The 26910-nt window shown below is 42.0% G+C and overlaps 1 pseudogene; it reads right to left on the minus strand.

The window, feature by feature from the left end:
• Positions 1–24753: 24753 nt before the first annotated feature.
• LOC138810896 (intraflagellar transport-associated protein pseudogene) lies at positions 24754–25441 on the minus strand (annotated as a pseudogene).
• Positions 25442–26910: the final 1469 nt, after the last annotated feature.

The following is a 26910-nucleotide window of genomic DNA, read 5'->3' on the forward strand; positions in this document are numbered from 1 at the left end:
GCCCGCCGCGGCGCGCGCCTCGGGCAGAGCGGCGGGGCTCGGCTGTTCTCCCCGCCGAGTTTCGGGAAGTTCGTGCGGCTGCCCGTTAGGCGAGGAGGAGGGGTGCGGAAGAGGGCGGCCCGGAGGGGCGCGCGCGGCGCCGCCGGGCCCCTCGCTCTCGGTGACCGGTGGGAGCTGCGGCGCCTCCCGCCGCCTCCCTCCGCGGCGCGGGCGGGCCCTGCGCCTCCGGCCGGCCCTGCGCGCGGGTTTGGACCCGGCGCTCGGCGCCCCGCTTCCCCGCGGTGTCCGCGCCTGTGCCGGCTCCCTTAGTCCCCCGGTGACAGCCAGCAGCCCTGGCACCTCGAGTGGTGCGCCTGGAGGCGGTAATGGCATTACTGTGAGCGAGAGGCGGGAGGCTCCAGTCCCCGCTGCAATCTGGGTCAGGTGCGGGGTTAAGCGCCTCGGGCACCGGGCATTGCTGATCTGTGGAAGTCTGACAGTCCAGTGCCATTGCAAGTTCTGCGGAAGGGGAGGAGCCAGCCGGGGATGTTGAAGGAGCTCCTGATCCTCCACCGCACCTTCATCCCTCGGCAGGAATCACTTTTTGATCACCAAGCCCAAGCCCAAGTATTGCCCAGGGCATTTCAGGGGCAGCTTATCCTGCCCCTGATCGAAGGGGAGGGAGGGAGTGCAAGCCAGGTACTCTCAGGGTTGCTGTGGTTGTGAGTCTTTCAAGCCCTCAGCAGTCAGGGCTTAGCATTTATCTTTTCATATCTTATCTGCCTCCTCTTGGTCTTTCCACTGTGAAGAAAGAGCTTTGGCTTGGGCACAGTCCTTGGCACAGGAGCTGGAGGCGTTCTTTATGCCCCCTGGTATCCACCTGCCCCTTCTCATCCGCCGCCACAGGCTGCCCCCAGGAGGTTGTTTTTATTTTACAGTTGAGGAAACAGGCCCAAAGAAGTTCACAGGACCACAACACAATCTTGCTCCAAGGAGGACTGTTAACCCTTGTCCTCGTGGCTTTCACAAAGGCTGTTGCTAAAGACTTCTTTATGGAGTCCTGGGTTTCTGCTGTAACCCCAGGTTCAGGTCTGGTTCTGTTGCTGGCTTGTGGCAGTGCCTGTGGCTCAACGAGGCCAGTTTGTATTTAAAACGTAAGGTATAGGAAAAGAACCAAACATTCTTCTCAAAACAATTCCAAAGAGGGCCATGGAAGAGCTGCCTGTTGCTTTATGCCCTGTCTCACTTGGCAGGTACGCTTGACTTCTACACAGCTCCCAGCCCTGATTGCTTTCAGTGTTGCAAAGAGCCAAGTTCCTACTCTGTGTAAACTGTGTGTGGCCTGACCACCTTACTGAATGTGTGTTTAAAATTCATCGAGGTCAGCTTTGAAAATAACAGCTAACCATACTGACTGCTAAGTTAACAACAACAACAACACAATTTCTTCAAGGAAGCTAAGATTATGGCTTTATCCACATTACTGCATGCAACATTGAGCTCACATTCAAAACTATGGAGCTTTGATATTGTTATTACTTAAAATATATTACTTTAAAGAAGCAGGTTTGAAACCTTGGAATGACAATCCTGGACTCAAAAGATCCTACTGCCATGCCACGTGTGGGGGCGTTCAGATGTGAGGAGAAGGACAAGTCTCTGGACATCACAGTAGTTGGGTTCAAATGCTACATTCATCATGGATTGCTCTGTTACCTCAAATGATTACTCAACCTCTCTGAACTTAATTTTTAATTCCTCAAAGCAGGCTTGATAATAATACCTCTTGATTTAAATAAATAAATAAATAAAATAAGGCACTTGGTGCCTTCATGTGCCCAGGACTATAGTAGCCACTCAGTAAATGTGAGCTAAGTCAGGCACTAGTGGCTCACGCCTGTAATCCTAGTGATCAGGAGGCTGAGATCTGAGGGTTGAAGTTTGAAGCCAGTCGGGGCAGGAAGTCTATGAGACTCTTACCTTTAATTAACCATCAAAAACCTGAAAGTAGAGCTGTAGCTCAAGTGGTAGAGCAAAAAAAGCTAAGAGCACCAGGCCCTGATTTCAAGACACACACACACACAAATTAACTAAAAAGAGTTAACTCAAGTTAACTAATGGGGAAGATGTCTAACAGCAGTGTCTTAAATTCTTCCCTTCCATTTTGCTTTTGCTTTTCTTTCTTTTTTTTTCTTTTTCTTTTTTTTTTTTTTTTGGGTTGGTTGTGGGGCCTGAACTCTGGGCCTGGGCGCTGTCCCTCAGCTCTTCAGCTCAAGGCTAGTGCTCTACCACTTGAGCCACAGCGCCACTTCTGGCTTTTCTGCTTATGTGGTGCTAAGGAATCGAACCCAGGGCTTCATGCATGTGAGGCAAGCACTCCACCACAGAGCCACCTTCCTAGCCCCTTCCCTTCCATTTTTCATCTAGATGAGGAAAATAGCTGACAGTTTCCTTGAACTCCCTGTTGTTAGTCAAGATGTTGTTAGTCAAGGATTTCTTGTTTCAGTCAGCAATGCTGGGGAAAGGGAAGGTTAGTAATGATGGAAAGCTTTGTCCACTTGCCCAAGGAATTTACAAGAGGCTCCTGGACTGTCAGTTTTCCTTCTGTTTTGCCACTGTGTAATTTTGTGGCTGGCCCTCCAGCCATTTCCCTTTCCTTTAAGTTTAAAGCCAGGTTCCAGATTGCTAAGATGACAAGACTTTAAAAAAACAAATCAACTTGAAACTAAACAAACTGGAGGGAAGGAAACAAATATTCTCTCTTTTCTTGATTCATTAGCCATCTATAGGGCTGAGGAAAACATTTTTAACAAAATCTATTTCTGTAATGATTGTGCTAGCCTAACTTTGGAAAGAGGGATCTTGACAAATAGAGTGTTTTCTGAGAGCCTGTTTAAAAATGAGCCACCAAGTGAGAGGCAGGAAGAAGAGTTTGATATACAACACTTCAAAAATACTTGCTCAAATGTGATAAACCATGTATGATATAAAAACTGTTAAGCTTTTAGGTTGGTAGGATGATATTGATGAGGAAAAAATGAACCCCTAACTAGTAAATCACCAAAACAACTATTCCATAGTAAAAATACTTGAAAGATTTTCTCTCTCTCTCTCTCTCTCTCTCTCTCTCTCTCTCTCTCTCTCTCTCTGTGTATGTATGTATGCAGGTACTGGGACTTGAAATCAGAACCTCATGCTTTTGCTAGATTTTTTTTTCTCTTAAAGTCTGGAGCTCTATCATTTGAGCCGTACTTCTGGCTTTTTGCTAGTTAGCAGAATATAAGAGTCTCGACTTTTCCTACCTGGTCTGGACAAGGATCCTCAGATCTCAGCCTCTTGAGTAGCTAGGTTTACAGATGTGAACCACCAGTACCCAGCTAAGAGTTTCAATTTAGCAGATCTTAATGGAGGAATCCCTCCCTTCCTTCCTTCCTTCCTTCCTTCCTTCCTTCCTTCCTTCCTTCCTTCCTTCCTTCCTTCCTTCCTTCTTTCCTTCCTTTCTTCCTTCCTTCTTTGCTGTTTTATAGTTCTGGATTTTGGGTCTAAGCCTGTAGAAACTGTATGAAATTATTAAATACTGGATGGGGTAGTTTTGATAACTAATCTTTCCAGATACAAACTGTGTAGACCAAAGTAAGACAGAGGGAGTATTACTTAGTTTTACATTGGAATATAAGATGCATTTTTTTCCCTAAACTAGAAACTATGTGTAGCCAGAAGGCAGCAAATAAAGTGTTCAGAGCGTGCGCGCGCGCACACACACACACACACACACACACACACACACACACACACACACACACACACACACACACACACACACACACACACACACACACACACACACACACACACACACACACACACACACACACACACACACACACACACACACACACACACACACCCCTTTTTGCTTCTTGCTCTATTTGTAGCCTCTTTTGCGTTCCAGGAGCAGCTGCCGGGCATGCGCCAGGCTTGCGCTGGGCTGTCGCTTCCTTTGTGAGGAAGATGAACACTCCGTGTTATTTTGGATCACATAGCAGCGTGTTCCAAAGCATCTTGCATTCCCCAGCTGTTCCACCGCGTCTTTGCACATGGGGGAGAACTTGCCAGCTGTTGGGGCAACTGTGCTTTCATTTGCTGCTTTTGTTCAGTAACCAAGGAAGGATAAAATGCAGGACCTTTGTTAAAACTGTAGCTTCGTTCCAGTGTTAGTCCAAGGAGAGGATATGAAAGGAAATGTCAGAATTAGCCTTTTCTTTTCAAATTAATTATTTTTAAAAGTATAACCACACTTAAACTTAAGCTGTTTTTATATCTCAGTTAACAAAGAAAAAGATGTACTATTACAATTCAGTGTTTTTTTGTTTTGTTTTATTTTGTGGGCTTTTGTTTTTTGTGCTGGTATTGGAGCTTGAATTTAGGGCCTTATGCTCTTAGCTTGTTCACTCAAAGCTGGCGCTCTGCCACTTGGGCCACACCTCCACTTCCAGAATTTTGCTGGTCAACTGGAGATATGAACCTTCCAGATTTGTCTGCTAGGCTGGCTTTGAATTGAACCTCCATCTTTAGATCTCAGCCTCCTGAATAGCTAGGATTACAGTCATGAGCTGTAAGTGCCCAGGTCAAATTCATTGTTTTTAAAAGTTGCAATATGATAGGGTTTAATTCTATACATTCTTCCATTGCTTAGAGTACATAAACTTTGCAGCATTGCTAGACTGTTGTTTTTGTTTTCCAGAACATTCCCTTAGGTTGTATTTGTTAGGCTGGCAAGTACTTTGGCCACACCACTTACTATCTGTCATGAAGAAAAGTTGAATTTCCAGAAGTTGTTTCTTGAAATTTGGCTCTTTGGTTGATTGAATTCAGCTTACATTGAGTGTTTACATAGTGACAGGCCAGGGGATATGAAGATGAACCAGGCTGGCCCCAGCCAGCACTGCCCAGACAGATCAGGAGAAAAACAGACACGAACAAGTGAGCCTTGCAGTACAGTCGGGATCTTTCTTTGACTATCCCTCTTCAGGCACCCCTTTGTTCTCTGTTGTAATCATGTCAGCTCAATTAAAGCTAAGTCTTGCAAGTTGCTGTGCCAATAAAAACCAAGAAAGAGAGTCTAGGTACTGAGAGATAGAAGAAGCATTATATGGTTTATCAACGTTTGAGAAAACTTGGGACTCCCAAGAGAAGGTCACCTGCCTAACTAAACCTTCGTCTCCCTACCCCTGACCTCACTCTAAAACATTTGCCCTCTTTAGTTTTGGGAATCTCAGTAGCTGCAGCATAAATCACAGAACTTTATTGGGATTCAGCGGGCCTTTGGGATTCAGCCTCTTTGATCTGTAAAAGATTGTAAACCACAATCCCTTGGACATGTATAAAATCTGATTTGCAATTTTGTCTCACTTTTAGAGGTCCCTTGTTCTGATGCTCAGTTGCCAAGTTGGACCCAGTATTCTAAGCTCCTCTCTTTGGGTGTGCCAGCATTGGGGCTTGAATTCAGGGCCTGGGTGTTGTCCCTTAGCTGTTTCACCCTAGGGTTGGTGCTCTACCACTTGAGCCACACCTCCATGTCTGGTTAAGTGGACCTAAGAGTCTCTCAGGATTTATGTGCCTGGGCTAACTTCAAACTGTAATCCTTAGGTCTCAGCCTCCCACTTTAATCCCCTTCTGGGGCTCCTTTTGAACATTCGTGCATCTGTACTTTATCCCTTCTGTACAGAAATAGTAAATTTTCATGGTGATTTAGTTTCTAATTGGCCTTACTGCCAATTTCATTTGGGGATGTCAAGGACTCTACTAGGTTCCCAAGGCCAAGGACCATAGGTTTCCTTTTTTTTTTTGGTGGGGGGGAGGTTGGTGGTGGGCCCTGAACTGTGCCTGGGCATTGTCCCTCAGCTCTTCAGTGCAAGGCTAGTGCTCTACCACTTGAGCCACAGTGCCACTTCCAGCTTTTTCTGCTTATGTGGTGCTGAGGAATTGAACCCAGGACCTCATGCATGCAAGGCAAGCACTCCACCACTGAGCCACCTTCCCAAGCCTGGGCTTTCTGTTTTTGCAGAAGAAATGGAGGCTTTGCATTGGATAACTAGTTGGACAAGGACTGGTACTAAAATCTACTGACTCAGGATCCCACATTTTCCCTGGAGTTGATAGGGTCCTTTACAAAGGAATGGCTTCATCAGTCATTTTCTTGTTCCTGAGGATTTGTCATGTTAGCCTCTACTGTAGTTGATTCTCCTGGGTTTGTCCTTGAGGCATTTTCATCCCGGTAAATCTTTTTTTTATTACAATATTCTGCACATTAAAGACCTTCCTCTCTCTTTCTCTATCCCTCTTTCTGTCCCTCTCTTTGTGTGTGTGTGTGTGTGTGTGTGTGTGTGTGTTTGTGTGTGTGTGTGTGTGTGTGTGTGTGTGTGTGTGTGTGTCTGTCTGTCTGTCTCTTTCGGATCAGGGGATTGAATTTAGGCCCTTGTGAATGCTTGCAAGCACTCTAGCACTTGAATCACACCTCCAGCCCTTATGTTTTTAGTTTGTTTTTCAGATGGGATCTCATGTTTTTGTCAGGATCACTATTGTATGTCATCCTGCCCAGTTTATTGTCTTTTTTAAAAAAAATTCATTCATTTATTTAATTATATTTGCTTATTTATTTATTTGTAGTTATGGTATTTAAACTCAAAGTTTTCCATTTGATATACATGCATTCTACCCTTTGAATCACAGCCACAGACAGCCTTTTTGCTTTATTTTTCAGGTAGGGTCTTTAGATTTTTTTGCCTGTGACTGGCCTCAAACATAGATCCTTCAATACTTATCCCTGTGGCATAGCTGGAACCACCATGGCTACCACATCTGGACTTGCTGATGTGGTGTTTGGTTAACTTTTTGCCTAGGCTGGCTTCAATTTGTGATCCACTGTTTCTATCATATGAATGAGTAGCCATGATCAACGATTGTTCTTTTAGCCTATTAGGTTTCTAAATCTTGTCTCTGAAGTGCACAATTGCTATTTTTCGAACTCCTTTTCGTAGACACATACACGCTCACAGCTAAATACATACTAAAATCCAATGTGGCTGTTGGACCCATTAATATCTTTTCTTAACCAGTCTAGTGCCTTTCAGAGATGATTCTGCATTTATAGTATAAAAAGAGTTATTCCTATTTATTGGTATGGATTCTACAAAATCCTTAATGGTATCAGATACAAAAAGTTAACCTGTCTTGTCTTCTCCACAGAAAGACTGTTGGAAAACAAGCCAGTCTCCCCTGAGGAAGACTGCTGTCCTTTCAGATTCATGTTCTATAGAGGTTAGAAATGACAGTCCTTCATTCCCTGTAGTAGGAAGCAGTGATAAACTTCAGTGATATAGCCAGACAGAGCCTCTTCCTTTGCTAAGGATTTTTCTGGTATTCTTATGGAACTCTGGTTCTGCTGCTCTCCCTTAAACTTGAGCAGCTGTCTCCCTAACCCTCGGATAGTTGTTTTCTCTTTGACATTCTGCCCCTCCTGCTCCAGGTCTGTTGCTTGTGCCCAGCCACCTCCTGGCATCCGAGGTTTCAAGTGTCTTAGGACTGCATTGCCTTGGATGGCCTTCTCTCCATCTGTCATTGGTGTTTAATTGCTTCCCCCACTGTCCAGTCTACTCTTACTTGGGGTAAGTACCCTGATCTCGGTCCTTTGGGATTACTCTGGCAGCTTTTCCTCTGGCCAGTTCAGTTGCTCTGGTGGTTGGTTGCCCCAAGCTAGCCCACCCTCTGTGCCCATAGCTTCCCAGGGTTTCCAATGTATGGCTTTATTTTTTTTCCAAGCCGTTGTGCTTTCTTCCTTCCATTCTTTCCTCCTTCCCCCTATTTGACCAGGCTTCTTAATGGACATGTTCTTTTTATCTCTTTTCAACAATTTGTAAACCTTTCTGTCTTTATCTTGAATCAGTTTCACTTGGCTGTCACCTCAGTGTAGTATAATAATTCCATTAAATTCTCCATCAAAGTTTTTATAACAAGGGAACTTTGCTTTTTCAAAATGGTTCTGTGGAAATGAAACTTAGAAACACTCGGTTTTGAAACTGGTCATGTCAGGTCATTTAAAAGGCCTGAACTTGAAGGGAAGATGAAAATTTATTTTGGCTTTCCTTTCCTATGGCAGTACCTGAAGGCAAGTAAAATGTAAGCTTGTTTTGGATAGCCTTTCTTTTGCAAATGGAAATTGTACATGCACAGAACAGAACAAAGTCTGCTGCTTTGCTTTGCTTTGCTTTCTATAAATTCTGTTTCTGGAGAATCTTGGAATGGAGTTTGTGTGTTGTGGCCGGCCTGGGATGTGTATAATTAAGTCATGAACAAGACGGATCCTAGGAAGACTGTGCTGGGTCCTTTTGTTTGAAAGGCTGTCAGAGGTTATTTCCTACCTGTGGTCCGGTATCCACAAAAATCTCACACTGCAGGGGAAGTCTTGGGAAATCCTCATTGGACTGACCCAATTAAGGAGCCTCTGTTTCCCCCCAGGCTGTGAACAAAGAGAGGATACCTAATCATCCTCAAACTGGAGTGGTGTTGGCTATACTGCTCTTAAGCCTCTTTTCTGCTTTGTAGATGGCCAGGCTGTTTCTGAGAAGGCCTGGTTGTGACTGTGAGGAATGCTGCCCAGATAGTTTGTAGGAAACCTATTGCTCTCTGAAGGAAAGAAGAAACTGGGAAGGGAATGTGGATTCTGACTTCTTCCAGAAGGGGTGGATGAAGGGCTATAGGGTAGCTTTCTTCAGGATGAATCACACTAGGGCTCACAAAGAAATTGAAAAGCACATGTCTGTCTGTCCTGTTTCAGATTAGGGCTGTAGGTAGAATCAGATAGCTCTATTTCTAATCTGTATGTCCTAATGAGGACACTATACAGTTACAAATTTGGAGGCAAACAAATTTGGAGGACTTGTTATAAGAGCATGAACTCGGGGCTTGAACCTTGTCTGGTAACATTATGCACTCAAGGCTGGTTTTCTACCACTTGAGCCACAACTCCACTTCTGGTTTTTTGCTGGTTAATCTAGAGATAAAATCTTATGGACTTTCCTGCCCAGGCTGGCTTGTATCAGCATGAACCACTGGTACCAGCAACTACTTTATTTTTACTTTTTGGGAATAAGGCTAAGAACTTGTATTTTTGGAAGAAGCAGTGGACCACAAATTCAGGTTTAGAGAGAACTTCTTCCTTAAGCAGTGTTAGACTGTTTCCATTCAATTCCTCAAAATGAATTTGATACATGAGTCTGAAACTGGATTTATATATAGATTTCATTCTAGCCTTAGAATTATTTAATTATCTGTTGAAAAATGGACCACCATATCCTTGTGACATCAAGTTTCCTGGAAAAAGAAAAGCCTATTATATGCTTGACCAGAAAATTGTATGGCTGAAAAATGTTGGGTCTGATTATTTATGTAAACCCAACATCTGTGTGTTAAAAAAAATAACAGAAATAACTTCCTCATCATTTAAAAAAAGAGAAAAGCTTTCATTGTGTGGCTTTTTTCTTTTTCCTTTTCTTTTTTTCTTCCTCTGTACTTAGTTCTCACAGGCTGGAGGGAAATCACAGGTTTGTAACAGCAATGAATGTGCTTCATATTTTTTTCCTTGTGAAAATTGGTTCCATCTTTTGTATCTAGGCTTGTAAAAACTAAAAACTCTCCCTTCCCCCTCAGAGGACTAATCTTTCAGAAATCTGCACACTTACTGTAATTCTCCATTTCCCTCTGAGCACAAATACTGGGTCTCAGGTCACAGAGTAGCACACGGGATCTGATTGCTGGATAACCACCATTGGTAAAAACACCTGGTTTTCACTGGCCCTGTCTGTGTCTGATATACAGCTTCTTTCCAACTTCCCATTTTCAGCCAGAAGTCAGCTTGGCCAAGTGAAGTGCTGTGTTTGCATAATCTTCACCCAAGCCTTTTTCTCTTCCAAGTTTTATAATGCTCTTTGGTTGCCAAATTCACATGGATTGCACACAGTTTACCCAACAATGATAGGATAAAAATGGTTTTTCCATTTTTTTTTCTTTCAGATTCTCAAATAGCTGAGAGCTGTAGAGACAGGCACTGTTGCTTTTGTTTTTAGGGTGGTTGATTTGGTACTATACCAGGTACATGTGACTACTGTGGGATGTTTGTGGAGTTACTATTCTTTTTTTCTTTATTTTCTTTCTTTATTTTTTGTTAGCCATGGGGCTTGAACTCTGGGCCCTGGCATTGTCCCTGAGCTCTTCAGCTCAAGGCTTGTGCTCTACCACTTGAGACACAGCACCACTTCTGGTTTTCTGGTGGTTAATTGGAGATAGTCTCACAGACTTTCCTGCCCAGGCTGGCTTTGAACCATGATCCTCAGATCTCAGCCTCCTGAGTAGCTAGGATTATAGGTATGAGCCACCGGTGCCTGGCTTTTTTTCCTTTATTTTGTGCCAGTGTAGGACTTGAACTCAGAGCTTCTCACTGTCCCTTAGGTTTTTCATTCAAGGCTGGTCTGTACCACTTGAACTACATTTCCACTTCTGGCTTATAGTGCTAAATTGGACATAAGAATCTCTTGGATTTGTCTGCCTGGGCTGGCTTTGAACTGAGATCAGCCTCCTGTGTAACTAGGATGATAGGTGTAGACTACCAGCACTCTGTGGCCCTGTGTGTGTGCGCGTGTGTGTGTGCGTGTGTGTTGCGCGGGTGCCAGTAAAGGGGCTTGAACTCAGGACCTGGGTGCTGCCCCTTAGTTTTTCACTCAAAGCTAGGGTTCTACCCATTGAGCCATACCTCCATATGTTCACGCCTTTTGTGGTTAATTGGAGATAATAATCTCAAGGACATAATGTTTTTCTGTATTAATAGGTGGAACCAATGACCACAGTCATTCAAAATAATACTGCTTTGCCCTTCACTGTGTTTTATGGTTTCCCATACATTTTATTTTATTTTTGTTCTTTAGAAGATGGATGTTACATGTCTTCCTATTTTTATTTTAGAGATAAGGAAATTGAAAAATAATTATCAAGAAAGACCATTCTTTTTTTTTTTTTTTTTTATTTCCTGGGCAGTACTGGAGATTGACCTCTGTGCCTCTGGCATGTTAGGCAAATTCCCTCCCTCCCTCCCTCCTTCTCTTCCTTCTTCCCTTCTTTTTCCCCTTCCTCCTTCCCTCCCTTCCTTCTCTCCTTTCTTTTCTTTCTTTCTCTTTCTTTCTTTCTTTCTTTCTTTCTTTCTTTCTTTCTTTCTTTCTTTCTTTCTTTCCTTCCTTCCTTCCTTCCTTCCTTCCTTCCTTCATTCCTTCCTTCTTCCTCCCTCTCTCTCTCTCTTTCTCACTCTTTTAGATAAGGTCACACCCTTCTGCCTATGATTCTCCTATCTCTTGCCTCCCAAGTAGCTGGAATTACAGGTATGAGCCATCACACCTGGCTTTGTCCACTCTTGATTTGATTGAGCCAATAACAAGCAGTAGAGACTTTCCAGGGCATGTTTTTAAAAACCTTAAATAATTATGGTTATTTCTGGTATTATGTTTACTACTATTTAAAACCTGATTGTAAAGCTGTCCAGCTTCTTTTCTTTTTTTAAAATCCCTTATGAAATATAAAACAACAGCTGTTGGAAGAGTATAGATTACCACCATAAATAGAGCGGAGCTATTCATTGAGGGTTGGAAGGAAACTTCGTGGCTTAGCTGGTTGAAGCCTCAGTATTCTCAGGGGTCAGAATGGAGAGAATGGTGCCGAAGGCACTGGCCTCCCCTGTCTTTACTGGGATTTTCAAGTGCACTGAGTCTCAGTGAGCTTTAATCCAAGTGATAGGGTTGGTGTTATTTCCAAGTCTGTATAGATGAATAAATAAGTGTAAAGTCACTGTAAGATGAATAGTTGTTGTCTTTAATTCCTGGCTAGTTTCAGTTGATTGACATCTGTCCTCAATGTGTGTTATATTTTCCTGCTTCTTTGTGCACCTGCTATTTGGAGAAGTGGGGTTCTGGATATCAATGCCAGGGTTCCTGCTCACTAAACTACACCCTTAGCTTATTTTATGTGAATGTGTATATGTGTGTGTATGAGCCACTGGGGTTTGAATTCAGGGCCTCATACTTTCTAGTCAGATGTTCAGCCTCTTGAACCATGCACCAGATCTTTTTTGCTTTAGTTATTTTTCATATAAAAATCTTACTCTTCCCTCCTGCCTCCTGGCAGGCCTCAGACTACAATCTTCCTACTCACAGACTCCCTAATGGTTTATATAATAGGCACATATCAACACACTCAACCATTGGCTGAGAAATTTCTGCTGATCTGGCCTTGATCTGCATTTATTCCCATCTCAGCCTCTAGAAGTAGTGAGTAGCTAGGATTACAAGCATGAGCCGCTTTACCAGGCTGCAGTCTATTCATTTTTGATTGGATGCTACAATATTCTTGAGCTCTGTTTGGAGACATAGCTAAATTACTTGGAGAAAGTTAATTCTTTGGGGTCTTGCTTTTTAGGTTTGTTAGAGAGACTTCTGCAGTGCTTAGTTTAAAGCTAATTACTCCCTCCTGTGGAGACAACATCTTTCTAAATACTCAGTATACCCGAATGGTTTTTCCAGTCTTATCTGGTGGAGAAAGGCACTGTTTTCAGTTCATGCAGAGCTGTTAACATAAATCTTTCCTCCCCCAACCCCATCACAGGAAGTTTGCTCACATACAAGCACTGAATACTTAAGGGATGAAATCTCAGGTATGCTCTATATAAGCAATGTTCTCCTTTTAGGTATCTTGATCAGCAAACTGTACCTGCCTTGGTCTCCACAAACTATCAGCTCCATTTCCTTCATTTAGGGAGTCTGCAGGTTTTCCCTTCCTGTGTACTTGCCCAGAAGTCCCTCCAGGCCATCAGCTGGGGCAATTGTAGGCTCAAGGCACTTCCTCCTTGATGGCCCCTGTCCAGACAAACCATTGAGTCATATATTTTGCTGCTTTCTCTTCCATACCCTTTGATAGACACAAGCAAAAGGATAAATATGTTTCCTGTCATTTTATCTTGGCTACACCAAAAACTCTTTGTTAAAATTCAGATTCTTTTTAGTAGATTTTTCCCAGGATATCTACGACATTTTTAGACAATATTGGTAAGTCTGCAAAAAACAAACACACCCTCAAAATGACTTCAAAATCCAGTGTCTGACTACATAATGTGAGAGATTAATATAATTTGAAATTCTCTAGTAGCTACATTTTAAAAATTAAGAAGCAGGTGCAAGTAATTTTGATAACATATTCTCTTTAACCAACTCTACCCCAAATATTGTTATAATACAGATGTATTATAATTTGTGATCAAATGTTATCAGTATTTCTTTCAGAGAACTGGATCAAAGTAAGTCTCAAGCCAGGCCTGGTGATCATACTATAATCCCAGTAGTCAGGAATCTGATTCAGGACAATAATGAGTTCAAGGCCATCCTGGGCTACAGAGTGGGACTGTATTTCAAAAAGAAGAAGGAAAAAGTATTATATTTCATAGTGTAATGAAGGGGGAAGTAAGGGACAAACCAGCCTCTTGTTTTAAAAATCTGGTAAGTCTGGATTTTTGACCCAACTTAGTTGGACTGGCTCTTCTATGATAGAGGCTTTTTGTTTCCAAATCTAGCCAAAACTCTTTCTTAACAGATGCAAAAGATTCAAAAGTATCTAGGACATGAATTCATTCTTCTTTTGGAAGGCTGCGAATTGGTAACACTTATTCATAAATTTGTGCATTTTTGAGATTAAAAATCTACCCCAAGTATGAATTGACTGATGTCTCTTCTACTGAAAAACTCATTTAATGCTAAAAAAAAAACACTATTTGTGGTTTTAGCCAATATGAATTTGATCTTTTACATTATTAGGAATATCTTTTATTTTTCAAGCAGTCCTTTAGCTGCTTAATTTAAAAAAACCTCTCATTTTTGTTACAGTATATTTATTTTTTTATTTTTTATTGTGAAAATACTGTACAGAGGGGTTACAATTACATGGGCAAGATAATGAGTACATTTCTTATCAGGCATTGTAGCCTCCTCCTTTGTTTCCCCTTCCCATCCCTTCCCATCCTCCCACCGCCCCCCACCCAATCCTCCCCGCTTCCCCACCACCACCAAAGTTGTTTCAGTATATTAAAAAAAAATCTTTCATCATGATAGTCTAGCAAAATTTCTATAGCTGTAAAATCCTAACCTTATCCTCATTTTGGATTCAGGTATCTAAGATGTTTTATAGCTGGCCCAAATTATAATCTCGTATATTAAAAATCATTCAAAATGCGTTTTGTGACAGTTTGCTTCTGATTTTGTGTGACAGATTTCCTCAGTCTTTTAACTCTTTAGAGGATACAGATTCAACGTCACTGTCTTTGCTGAAGTTGTGTTTTAACTGTCTGCTTTATTATCTTTGATTTCTCTGGAACAGTAAATGGCTTTTTCATTTTTCTCTGTCGCAGGTATTCATAATTGCTATGGTTCTGACATTTCCTACAAACTTCTTCCCCCATCTCTATACTATTATGATTGTAACATTAGCTTTTCTATCTCCATTAGATTTTGTATTGGTAGTAAGGCTTTGTGTTAAATTTGAAAAAGTGGCCATATTTATTTTATTAACTAGAGAGCTAATTTCATTGTATTGTTTAAATACGGTTTTCTCTGTTATTTATTATTTACATAAATGACATTGTAATTCATACTATGTGTAAAATTATGAAATGAGCACAGTACAATATTACATCATGATGTAGAAAAAAGTTGTTCCCACCAAATTTTTTGCTGACATCCTATAGATTAGTGTCCTGTTTGCGTTTAGACTCATGTAATACACTGTAGTATTAATATCTTAACCAATGTAGCATTTAAAGCAAAATATCCTTCCAAAGCAATGGGTTTGGATTCAATAGAAAACCATTTCACACTGTTTCAGTGTTGCTGCATTTTTTGTGGGCCAGCACTGGGGCTTGAGCTCTGGGCTTGGGCACTGTCACTTAGATTTTTCACTCCAGGCTAGCACTCCACCACTGAGCCACAGCTCCACTTCTAGCTTCGTGGTGACTAACTGGGGATGAGAGTCTCATGGACTTTACTCCCTGGACTGGATTTGAACCTGGATTCTCAGATCTCAGCCTCCTGAGTACCTAGGTGTGAGTCATAGACACCTGTTCAATGCTTTTGTTTAAAGAGTTAAATGAAATCAATTAAAATTTAACCTTCAGTCCCTCAGTTACACTTGCCCCGTTTCAGATATCACCTGTCATCATGGGTGATTATCAGGGGTAGATCAGGTCAAGAACTTTTTGCATATAAACCTGAGAACCTGGTTTTCATACCTCTCCTTATTTTGAAGCTGATCCTTCCTTATCCCATTCTACAGCACTTAGGGATTTCATCAATGTAACAAAGGAAGTGTGAGGCCTTAGGAGGCCCTGTGAGCATGCATCAAGTATTGGACAACTTTCCATTGTGTCAGGACATTAGGACAAGTCTTTGGGTGGGAACTCTGATCTCAGGGACAGGGACAGTCTATAAGTTCTAATGAAGAATTGGTATGGGACAAGGCCACAGCAGGGTTTCTAGGCCAATTATAGCTGCTGCTGATTTTCCCATGGACTACTGTGAATGGCCTAGAGAGCAACTTAGTCCGATGGGAGTGCCAACAGAGTTAGTGTTTCCTTTGTGCAGAACAAGGCAGTTTCCATGTTCAGGTGATTTTGAGGGTGTGAAGGGAAAACTGCCCCTTAGCTAAGCTGGCTGTGGATGATTTCAGAACTTTACCTCTGTAAAAAAAAAACTGAAAGTATACTTAAAAAGATGGAGAAGCTGGGCACCAGTGGCTCTTACCTGTAATCCTAGCTACACAGAAGGCTGAAATCTGAAGATTGCAGTTCAGAGTCAGCCTGGGCAGCAAAGTCCATGAGACACTCCAATTAACCACCCAAAAGCCAAAAGGTAGAGCTGTGGCTGGTAGAACACTAGCCTTGAGTGGAAAAACTAAGGGACAGTGCTGTGAGGTCAAGTCCCAGTACTGGTGCACACTCACACACACACATACACACACACACACACACACACACACACACATATACACACACACACACACAGTAGAAGAAATGGACTGGTTGATTTGATTTGTATGTTGAAAAGAAAATAATGATGTAGTAAAGGATTCTAGAATTCAGAATCTACCTTAGGGAGCAGGTTGTTATTTGTAGAGAGGACACATTCAGTCTGTTTACTCTCATCTTTCTTAGACCTAGATTAAATTTTGCATTCCTAATTTCTCCCTTAAAAAATTCAGATTATATCCCAAGCATTTCTGTATTTGGGAATATGTTGCTTTGTTCTATGTTTTTGAGCTATCTAGATAAATCATTAGAGATGTTCACTTAGTTCTTAGGCTTCTCAAAGCCTTTTCTATGTCCCCAATCCATTTCAACATTGTTTTGTCTCCCAGATATGATGTGTTGTATATAATAGAGAATAGAATGCTCTCAAATCTTAAAGAGTTAAGAAAAATATATTATTCTTTATTAAAAAATTTTTTTTTCTTCTCTTCTACCTTAAATTAGGAAAGTAATTGTGTTCAATCAACTCACCTCACCTTATGAGATTTCTAAAGAAAATAAAATTTTCCTCAATATGGTTACAGTGTTTTGAAGTCTGTCTTGTAAAGCCTCTGGTTAGCAGTGACTTGGTAGTTTTATACCAGTTGGTTAAATGGGCTGAGTGGGTAACCCTCTAAAATTTATGCAACCGTGCTCTGGCATCTAGTGCCACTTCCAACATCATCTGGTAGAGTTGCCTTGGTTTGACTAACCTCTCTCTGAGCTTTCTTAGTTCATGCAGATAGGAATTAGATCATAACACTTTCTTAATCTGTTCCATTGAATACGAGTGGCTGGTAAAATGTTACTTCCTAGTGGGCGCTTCTCCATTAGATTCCAGCAACTTAAGAATGGTCGTATGATACAAAGAACCCTATGTTGAAAAGCTTATGAGCACATTAGGGGCTGAAATATAGAGAAGCAGGCCCAGCACTGATAAATTGAGCTTTTTCCAAAGCCTGTAAATATGAAACTCTTCCTATTTTTGGTAGGAAATCTCTTCAATATACTAGAATATCCTGTAGTACCAAGTTTCAGAAATGCTGGAGTAGGCCAAAGGTAAGCAGACAACATCCTACAGACCAAATCCAACTTCCCACGTGTTTGTTAAATGAAAGTTTTATTGGAACAGAGCCATACCCATTCATTTGGGAATTGTCTATTCAAGCTACAATGGCAGAATCTCAAAAGAACAAGTATGCCTAAAATATTTACCATCTGGGTGTTTACAGACCAAGTGTGCCAATCCTGAACTAGATGATCATTTTCAATGTGATTCATGAACCAGTTGGAAAAAATGTCAGAGAGTGGAGAAATGCTGGTCATGGGAAACAGTAATCTTCTTCCACAGGCAACATATTTTTTTATCCCTTCTTTTGGTTGTGTTACTTCTGTAACTTAAATAATATTCTATTCTATTTTGGCTGTTTTTGATGTTTCTGCTTTGGGTTTCGTCTGTTGATTCTGCTGGGACACATATAGGCATACACATATAGGCAGAAAGAATTTAAATTCTTTTATTGACTATTCTTGCAGTTATAATATTTGAACATCTCTCTGTCTTACTCCATCTACTTTTTTTTGTGCTAGTGGGAGGCTTGAACTCAGGACCTGGGCTCTGTCCCTTTGCTTTTTCTTTTAAGAGTAGTGCTCTGCCACTTGAGCTACAGCTCTACTTCTGGCTTTTTGGTGTTTCTAACTGGAGTTAGGAGTCTCATAGACTAAGCTGGATTTGAATCTCAATCCTCAGTCTCGGCTCCCTGAGGTGCCTGGATTACAAGCATGGGCCACTGGTGCCTCTGGTATCTACTTTTACCTTACTGAGGATGACGGTGGCTGTATTTTCTATCTGGAAATGGTGTGATCACTTTGCCCATTGGTTATGTTTACTGGTCTTGGGCTGGCTTTGAATACAAAGGGTATAAAACAGTGTTAATACAAACCCTGACAGAAGCAGAGCCAAGGAGTAAGCTGTGATTATATGCCTTGCTGTGTAATTCTAACAGCACCACTACTGCACCTCCAAGAGAATTTCCACCCTCTCTCTCAAATGGCTTCTTTTAGTTACTTTCACCATTGCTCAAAATCACCACATATTCCAATGCTATTTTTTGTTCATGGTATCTTTTTTTTGGGGGGGGGGTCCGGTCGTGGGACCTGAACTCTGGGCCTGGGCACTGTCCTTCAGCTCTTCAGCTCAAGGCTAGCGCTCTACCACTTGAGCTATAGTGCCACTTCTGGCTTTTTTTCTTTTTGCTTATGTGGTGCTGGGAAATTGAACCCAGGGCCTCATGCATGCAAGGCAAGCGCTCTACCACTGAGCTACCTTCCCAGCCCCTCTTGGTGTCTTTCTTTCTTTGAGTATTTTATTGATTTGCTCCACTGCCCCATCTTGCCAAGGGAAGAACCATGCTTTCCCCTTCTCATAGTGTAAGTTTTTACCCTCCCCTCAATTTTTAATTGTTATTATATGGCTAATATATAGAGCCTTTAAAAAATTTTTTTTAAACTATCATTTTAGTGGGCTGGACTGTGTGGAGTTCATTTATAATCACAATCCTGAGCAGCCCATCCCTTGCTATGTGGCTTGCTCCTGAGCGTCCATCTTCTCATCTGTGAAGTAGGGATAGGAAGCATGATTTGTCTCATCAGGGTTAAGAGAGGAAATTAAATAATATAGGGGAAGTGCTTAGCACAAATTCTAGCATTTTTATACGCAGTCTTAACTACACTATCTTTTTATTGTTGTTGGTCGTGGGGCTTGAACTCTGGGCTTGGACGCTAACCCCGTGCTCCTCAGCTCAAGGCGAGTGCTCTACTGCTTGAGCCACAGCGCCACTTCCATTAACTACACTATCTTAAACTGATTAAATCCATTCAGTTATTACTGAAAAGCACTTTGGGCAGCATTCAGGATTGAACTCAGGGCCTCAAGCTTGCTCTCTAATTGCTATACTTCCAGCCATTTTTGCTTTCATTTGATTTTTCAATAAGGCCTTACACTGCCTTGGCTTTTTACCTTGATTCTCCTAATTCTGCATCTCAAGTAGCTGGGATTACAGGATTACCTAGCTTCACTCTCAGAGGTACTTCTCACCTATAACATGCTTTAGGGTTTTTTTTTTCTGCTTTTACTGTTATGACTATTATTACTTCTCCCCTACCATCACAACATCTTCAAAGATTCAGGTGTAGAACCTAACAAAAGTTTGGTTAAGGCAAAACTAATATCATGATATTTAGAGATAATAAATTCTTTTCCTCTCAAAATTTTTTCTTGCCAATATTTTTTGAAATTTTAAAAATGTTTAAACCTTCAGAAAAGTAGAATGTACAATGCCTCGTCTGTCTCCCTCTGCTTTCTCTGTGAGGCCGCTGGTGACTCTGTTGGCCCATCCTGATAATGCAGGATCATCTCCCTATCTCCAGTCCCTAAACCAACCTTATCACATCTATGGAGTCTGCCAAATGGGTAGCATTTCCAGGTTGCAAGAGTTCCAGGGGCTGGGATTTAGATGTTTTCTGAGAGTTCTTTGTTCAGCCAACTATACATACTTATACTTTTGACCATGAGTATTTATGGCATCTATATTTTGGCTGGATTAAGTATTTCAAATTAGCTTTTATTTACCCATATCCAAGGATCAGTGATACTTTATGATGTATAGACTTTAAAAAATCGAAGAGTTACCATTTCACAAGTCAGGTAATGAGTATACTTCTTTTTTTTTTTTTTTTTCCTTGTCAGTCATGGGGCTTGAACTCTGGGCCTGGGTTCTGTCCCTCAAGCTCTTCAGCTCAAGGCTAGCACTCTACCACTTGAGCCACAGCGCCACTTCCAGTTTTCTGGTGATTTATTGGAGATAAGAGTTTCATGGATTTTGGGGCTGGGAAGGTGGCTCAGTGGTAGAGCGCTTGCCTTGCATGCCTGAGGCCCTGGGTTTGATTCCTCAGTACCACATAAGCAAAAGGAAAAAAGCTGGAAGTGGCACTGTGACTCAAGTGGTAGAGTGCTGGCCTTGAGCTGAAGAGCTGAGGGACAGAGCCCAGGCCCAGAGTTCAGGCCCCACGACCGGATCTCCCCCCCCCCCCAAAAAAAAGAGTTTCATGGACCTTCCTCCTCAGGCTGGCTTTGAACTGGGATCCTCAGATCTCAGCCTCCTGTGTAGCTAGGATTACAGGCATGAGCCACCACTGGCGCCCGGTATGAGTATATTTCTTGTTGGACAATGTCACCCCTTCCACCATTTTTCTCCCAGTTTTTCTCTCCTGTCCTTGCCCACAAGGTGTATAGTTCATTTTCAACATCGTGTCTAGTGAGTACCGCTGCTTCATTTGTCCCTCCATTTCTGTGTCCTCCCTTCCCCATCCCCAAAGATAGATAAAGGAACAAATAAGACACAAAGAAAAGCAAAAGCTTCTTGTTTCCATTTCCTGGAATACTTTTATTTATTTATTTTTTTGGTCGTGGGGCTTGAACTCTGATCCTGGGACCTGTCCCTCAGCTCTTCAGCTCAAAGCTAGCACTCTACCACTTGAGCCACAGCATCACTGCTGGCTTTTTCTGCTTATGTGGTGCTGAGGAATTGAACCCAGGGCCACATGCATGTGAGGCAAGCTCTCTACCACTGAGCCACCTTCCCAGCTCCCTGAAATTCATTTTGATCAGTATTATTTTATATGACCAAGGGCACAGAGGCATTGTACCTTTGTGTTCCTCGAGAGACAGTTTTTTGATAGTGCTTCTTGAAATGTGCTGAAAGTTACTATAGGTCCCATCCCATCCCCAGAACACCTGGGAGGTATGTGTGCATGTCTTTTGGGTTTAGAGGTTAGATCTTGAGATATCCTTGGTTATTCTTGCTGGTGGAAGGAAGAAAGGCTGGAGAACAGATCCCTAAATGTCCTGCACAACATGAGGAATACAACTCCTGTCACCCTCCTCCCCTCCCAGCTTCCTTCTTCCCACCTATCTGTTCCACCTGGGTCCCACTTCCACTGGGGGCATGGCTTTATTAAATTGTACTCAGCGTTGTCTGTTTGTCTGTTTTGTTGTTGTTTTGTGTCAGTTACGGGGACTTGAACTCAGGAGCTATGTGATATCCTTTAGCTTTGATGTTCAAGGCCAGTGCTCTGCCACTTGAGCCACAGCTCCACCTCCAGCTTTTTAGTGGTTAATTGGAGATAAGAGCTTCACAAACTTTTCTTCTTCCTTCCTTCCTTCCTTCCTTCTTTCCTTCCCCCTTCCTTCCTTTTTTCCTTGAGCCATAGCTTTCAAAGCTTTTAAAGCTTTTCAGCTTTACTTATTTATATTTATTTATTTGCTTTATGTTTTATTTATTTATTTTTACTTGTTAATGGAAATAGGAGTATTACAGACTTTCCTCCTGGGGTTGGCTTTGAACCACAATCCTCAGATCTCAAACTCCTACATAGCTAAGATTATAGGCATGAACTGGCACCTAGCCTCATGATTTTCTTATTAAAGTGATTGTGTCCCATTATAATGTTCTTCCAACTTCCATCAGATAAAAGCAATAGTATTTCATTTTCAGTTTTATCAGTGAGTGATTTTTTTCCTGGGTGGTGAATGAAGGGAAGAATTGGGGGAAATAGTCATTAGCGTGAGAAATTAAGTTTTAAGTGGAATCTGGTGAAGCATAATTGAGATCTCCTCTCCCGCTTTAACTATGTTAGATGCTTTGGGACAGTAAAATAAAGGGACATGGGGATTGAGGTGTATCTCAGGGATAGAACACTTACCTAACATGTGTGAGCCCTAGGTTCTATCCCTAGCCCGGAAAAAATGAAATAAAACAAGGATGAGTGGCATGGTATGTGAGCATTCCAGATGTACTATCAAAAAATGTAGTTTTTATTTAAAATGTAGAATTGACATCTACTGATTGTGTGCATTTGGGGATCCAGTGTCATGTTTCAGTGCATGTGTACACTGTGTCATGTTGGAATCAGGGTAATTGAGATTTCATCACTTTAGGCATTCATCATATCTTTGTGTACATGACATATTTTATGTCACATCTGATTGCATGCTCAGTAACTGATAACTCTAACATAAAATGTGCCAGTAAGTAACTGTAATCCTAGCTATTGAGAAGGCTGAAATAAAAAGATTGAGATTCTTAAAAGCCAGCTTGGGCACAAAAATTCAGGAGACTTCATCCCAATTAACCAGCAAAAAGCTGGGCTGGAGGCATGGCTCAAGTGGCAGAGCACCATCTGTGAGCACAAAAGCTGAGCAAGAGTACAAGGCTCCAAGTTCAAACCTCAGTACTGGCACACACACGTTCAAACAAATAATGCTGTAGTTTAGGGAATTTGAGTTGTACAAACTTGGAAATCACAGGTTTGGCAGAAGGAGGCAAGGCTACCATTTTGAGTGAGGCAGACTGGAGAGCTTGGCCCACGGCAACAGGAATTACTAGTGAACATGAGTGTCCATAAACAGGCCATTCAACAACCAACTGACAGGAAGTGGGAGGAGTGTCTGCTTTTCCTGTTGACTTTACCCACACCCAACGCTGGAGGACACTTATCTACAGGCAGACTCAAGGAGTCCCCAGCCACACTCCCCTCCATCTCTGAGGCCCCTGATGCTGGAGCCTTCCCTTAGCAGAGGTCACCTGCTGATTCCCTGTGTTCACATTCTGTGGACCACACATTGGGCTGGGGCCCCTGTGTCTGCTTAAGTGCACCGGAAGGATGGCTGACAGAGAAGCCTGTATTCTGCCCTCTGCCCTCTCCCTGCTCCACTTGTCATGAATGAATGGAACATGAGTGGAGAGGAGGAACGCACTGGGGGTGAAAGATGAAAATTTCAATACAAGGGCTTTTGGCAACAGGTGGCTGAGATGGCTGGAGGGCTGCCAAGACCCTGAGGGCATAGCAAGCCAGTGAAGGGAGAGTATCTGGCATTTGACCCCCCGCTGACCCAAGTCAGATCCAGTTCTCACAGGGAACAGTCAGTAACTGAACTGAGAAAAATGGATAAATATCAATGAAGGTCTCTGAGAATTAAGGAAGACTCTTTAATGTTTCAAAGTAAACATCTTTGCATATTTTTTTTAACAAAATAAGCTTTTCCTTTTTCCTATCTCAGGAAGCTGAGAATTGAGGATTCAGGTTAAAAGCCAGCCTAAGAAGACAAAGCAGAGAGACTTTTAGCTCTAATTAACCAGCAAAAAGCCACAGTGGAGGTGTGGGTTAAGTGGTAGAGCACAAGCCTTGAGTGAAATAGCTAAGGAAGAGCTTGATACCATGAGTTCAAGTCCTCAGTAGTACACATACACACACACACACACACACACACACACACACACACGATTAAATTCCTAACTGGACGTGATGGTGTACACCTGTACTCTCAGCTATCAGGGAGGCAAAGAGGTAGGAGGATCATGGTTTGAGGCTAGCCTGTGTAAAAAAACATGGGTTGGTTCCTAATGTGAAATACAAACTAAAAGGGACCAGGACTGGGGACATGGCTCAAGTTGTCTATCTCTTACCTAGCAGATGGTAAGGCTGAGTTCCATCTTGGCAAAATTAAATTAATAAATGCTTAGATTCTTTTCTATCACATCTACAGCTTAATGTTTTTGGAGAATTTTTATTTGAGATTCTGAGATACAAGTTTTTTTTCTTTTTTTCCCTTTAACAATAAAGTGAAAGGAAACAAGATGCTTTCATTTAATGAATATTTATTTGCTAGGCAGTCTGTCAAGTTCCATTAGGACCTGGGCCAGGAATGAGATGTGTAAAATTCCATCTCTCTTCTCCTGGACTTTGGAGTTTATTATAGGAGGAAAACATGCAAAACACAGTTTCTGCAGTGCCTCTATGTTGGGGGTGTATCAGGAACAGAAATGGCTCAAAGAATATCCCCCATATCCAGTGAGCAGATATTCTCAAGTCATCCAAAGTCAAGTCTATAACACTTTGCGTAGAGGTTAGTTTTTCCATGTCTTCATAATAAGTTTTTGAAGTCAGGTACTGGTGCCTTGTGCCTATAATCCTAGCTACTTATGAGGCTAAGATCTAATGATATGGTTCAAAATCAGCCCAAGCAGAAAATTCTATGAGACTCATCTCCAGTTAACTACAAAAAGCTAGAATTGGAGCTGTAGCTCAAGTGGTAAAGCAGTGAAAAAGCTAAGGGACAGCACCCAGGCCCTGAGTTCAAGCCTAGGCCCAGAATATACACACATACACATACACATACACAATGTGGTATAAGTAGGTGGACACTGGTAGTTCAAGCTTGTAATACCCAGGAGGTGAGATCTGAGGATCACAGTTTGAAGCCAGCCCAGGCAGAAAGAAGAATAGATAAGACCATGAGACTCTTACCTCTAATTAGCCTGCAAAAAGCCAGAAGTGGATGTGTGGCTCAAAATGGCAGAGCACTAGCTTTGAGCAAATAAATAAATAAATAAATAAATAAAATGGAAGGTGCCCTGACCCTAAGTTCAAGACCTAGTACTGGTACCACAACTACATTTTTAATGGTTGGTTTATCTTTTATTCCTTTCATCTTTTATTTTATTGCTTTAATAAGAGCCACATAAAAATAAAGATGCCTTTGGTGTCAGTTATGGATTTCTCATCTGCTGTTACTGTTGTATGTTGGTGTTGGTGTTCTTTCTCCCTTGCTTCAACAGTTCTTTGATGGTGTCTATGTCTTCAGGAATGTACTTGGGGGTTGGAGTCACTTTGTCATAATCCAATTCCTCATCAAGTGAGAAGGGCCAAACTTCATCTCCAAGTATCTCAGACACTTGCTCCATGGTCCTTTTTACAGTAGGCTTCAGCTTCTCTTCATTGATGGGAGGCCGGACCACAGGAGTGTAAGAAGGAACATAGGTGCTTAATTCCTGTTCCACTTCTCCTGGAAGCGGCATCCTGTCCTTGCTCATTTGGGGATCAGTCTTTTCACCTATGTCCACATCTTCTAAACTGAGGAAGTTGTCCACCTTCACCTTTCCAGCCAACTTCAGATCACCTTGAAAGGAGCTGCTGACTTTCAGGCCTTCATCTATCACCATCTGTTCTTCTTCTGAACACTGTGATGCAGTATGAAGAAAGATGGCTGTCTTTCTAAGATGGTGGTCATTTTGCTCATTTTTATGAATAAATCTGACAGAAGTAGCTATGCTTTTTGAAGACCCAGTTCCAAATGCCATTCTTGGTCACATTATCCTCTTTTGAAAGATGAGTAAAAGTGCTCAAAAATTCTTCATATGTTTGCTCGTGACAGTTAACAAACTTATCCAGGACTTCTTCAAATAATTCATCATCCATTATCCTCAATTCCAACACTTGGGCAGGTGTTCATATTTTCCAGGCCACTTTATCTCCTATTTCCTAGTTGTCTGTTTTGGCTCCCATCTAGTCACTTCACACTTTTGGCGCTTGGATTCAGACAGCCATCCTAGAAGTCTCATCTCCTAGAGCAACCCAAAAATACATTAAAAAAAATATGAATGAAAGCCGGGCGCTGGTGGCTCACGCCTGTGATCCTAGCTACTCAGGAGGCTGAGATCTGAGGATCACGGTTCAAAGCCAGCCCGGGTAGGAAAGACTGTGAGACTCCTATCTCCAATAAACCACCAGAAAACTGGTGCTGTAGCTTAAGTGGTGCTGTAGCTCAAGTGGTAGAGGGCTCGCCTTGAGCTGAAGAGCTGAGAGACAGTGCCCAGGCCCAGAGTTCAAGGCCCATGACTGATTAAAAAAAAAAAGAATGAATCAGAATTTCTTCACTGTTTTATGAACTGAGGGAGGGGATTCACAGAGGGGAATACCTAGAGTTCTTCCTGCGACTTCCTCAGTTCAGAATTTGCAAGCAAATATTCCTGGTGAGAAGGCCTTTCTGGGATCACTTGGCAGCTTAGAGCATTTGCATGGAAAACTAGTCATGGACCACATAATGATTGACCTCCTATCTGATTGTGCCACCTAGTGATGCTGCAGCCATCGTAGCTGGGCTAAGTACACTCTATGATGTTGTCTAACATTGCATTTTTGTAGGGTACGACCCATTGCTAAGCATCACAGAAGCATTCCTATCAAAAAGTTGTCTCACACCTATAATCCTGGTACTCAGGGAGTTGAGAAAGAAAAATGTAGGTTTGAGGCCAGTTGGGGCAAAAAGTTAGATTGTGGTGGTACATTCCTGTAATCACAGCTTCCCTAGAGAGTTGCATTGAGGTAGCACCTGAGCAAAAGCATGAGACCATAACTGGAAAACAAACTAAAACAAAGAACTATACAACTGTGGGATGGGGTGGGGATGGAGTATGACTGAAGTAGCAGAGTGCTTGCCTAGCAAGCTCACGATTGATCTTGCCTGCCACAAAAACGAGCTTTCTCAGTGAAGAATGTGACCTGAGGTGACCTTGATGATGACTTTCATCATATATAAATAATGTTCCCCTCTCCACATTCTTGTGAGAGCCTTCTTCGTCCAGCTGTCCAGGTTCTACTGTATTTCAGCATATTTGAGCTTTGGAGAGAAGACTGTGCCATGATCAACAGAGCCTGGGCACTCTTGACTACATTTTGTGTCCCTCTTTCTTTTAGGTGAAACCATGATGTCATCTTTCTCATTTTTATTTGTGAAGGACAAACAATAATTGTGTTCTAAGTGTGGAAAGTCCCTAGCATCTCTCCCTGGAAAGCCAGGGCCATTAGAACCGGAGGCACTTTTAAACCCCCTCTGTGTCCTTACCACTTTGTTGCAAGAGGAAGTTTAGAGTCCAAACCACTGTTCA

This window comes from Dipodomys merriami, unplaced genomic scaffold (genome assembly GCF_024711535.1).
Source record: "Dipodomys merriami isolate MVZ:Mamm:240054 unplaced genomic scaffold, mDipMer1.0.p SCAF_51, whole genome shotgun sequence".
Taxonomy (NCBI): Eukaryota; Metazoa; Chordata; class Mammalia; order Rodentia; family Heteromyidae; genus Dipodomys; species Dipodomys merriami.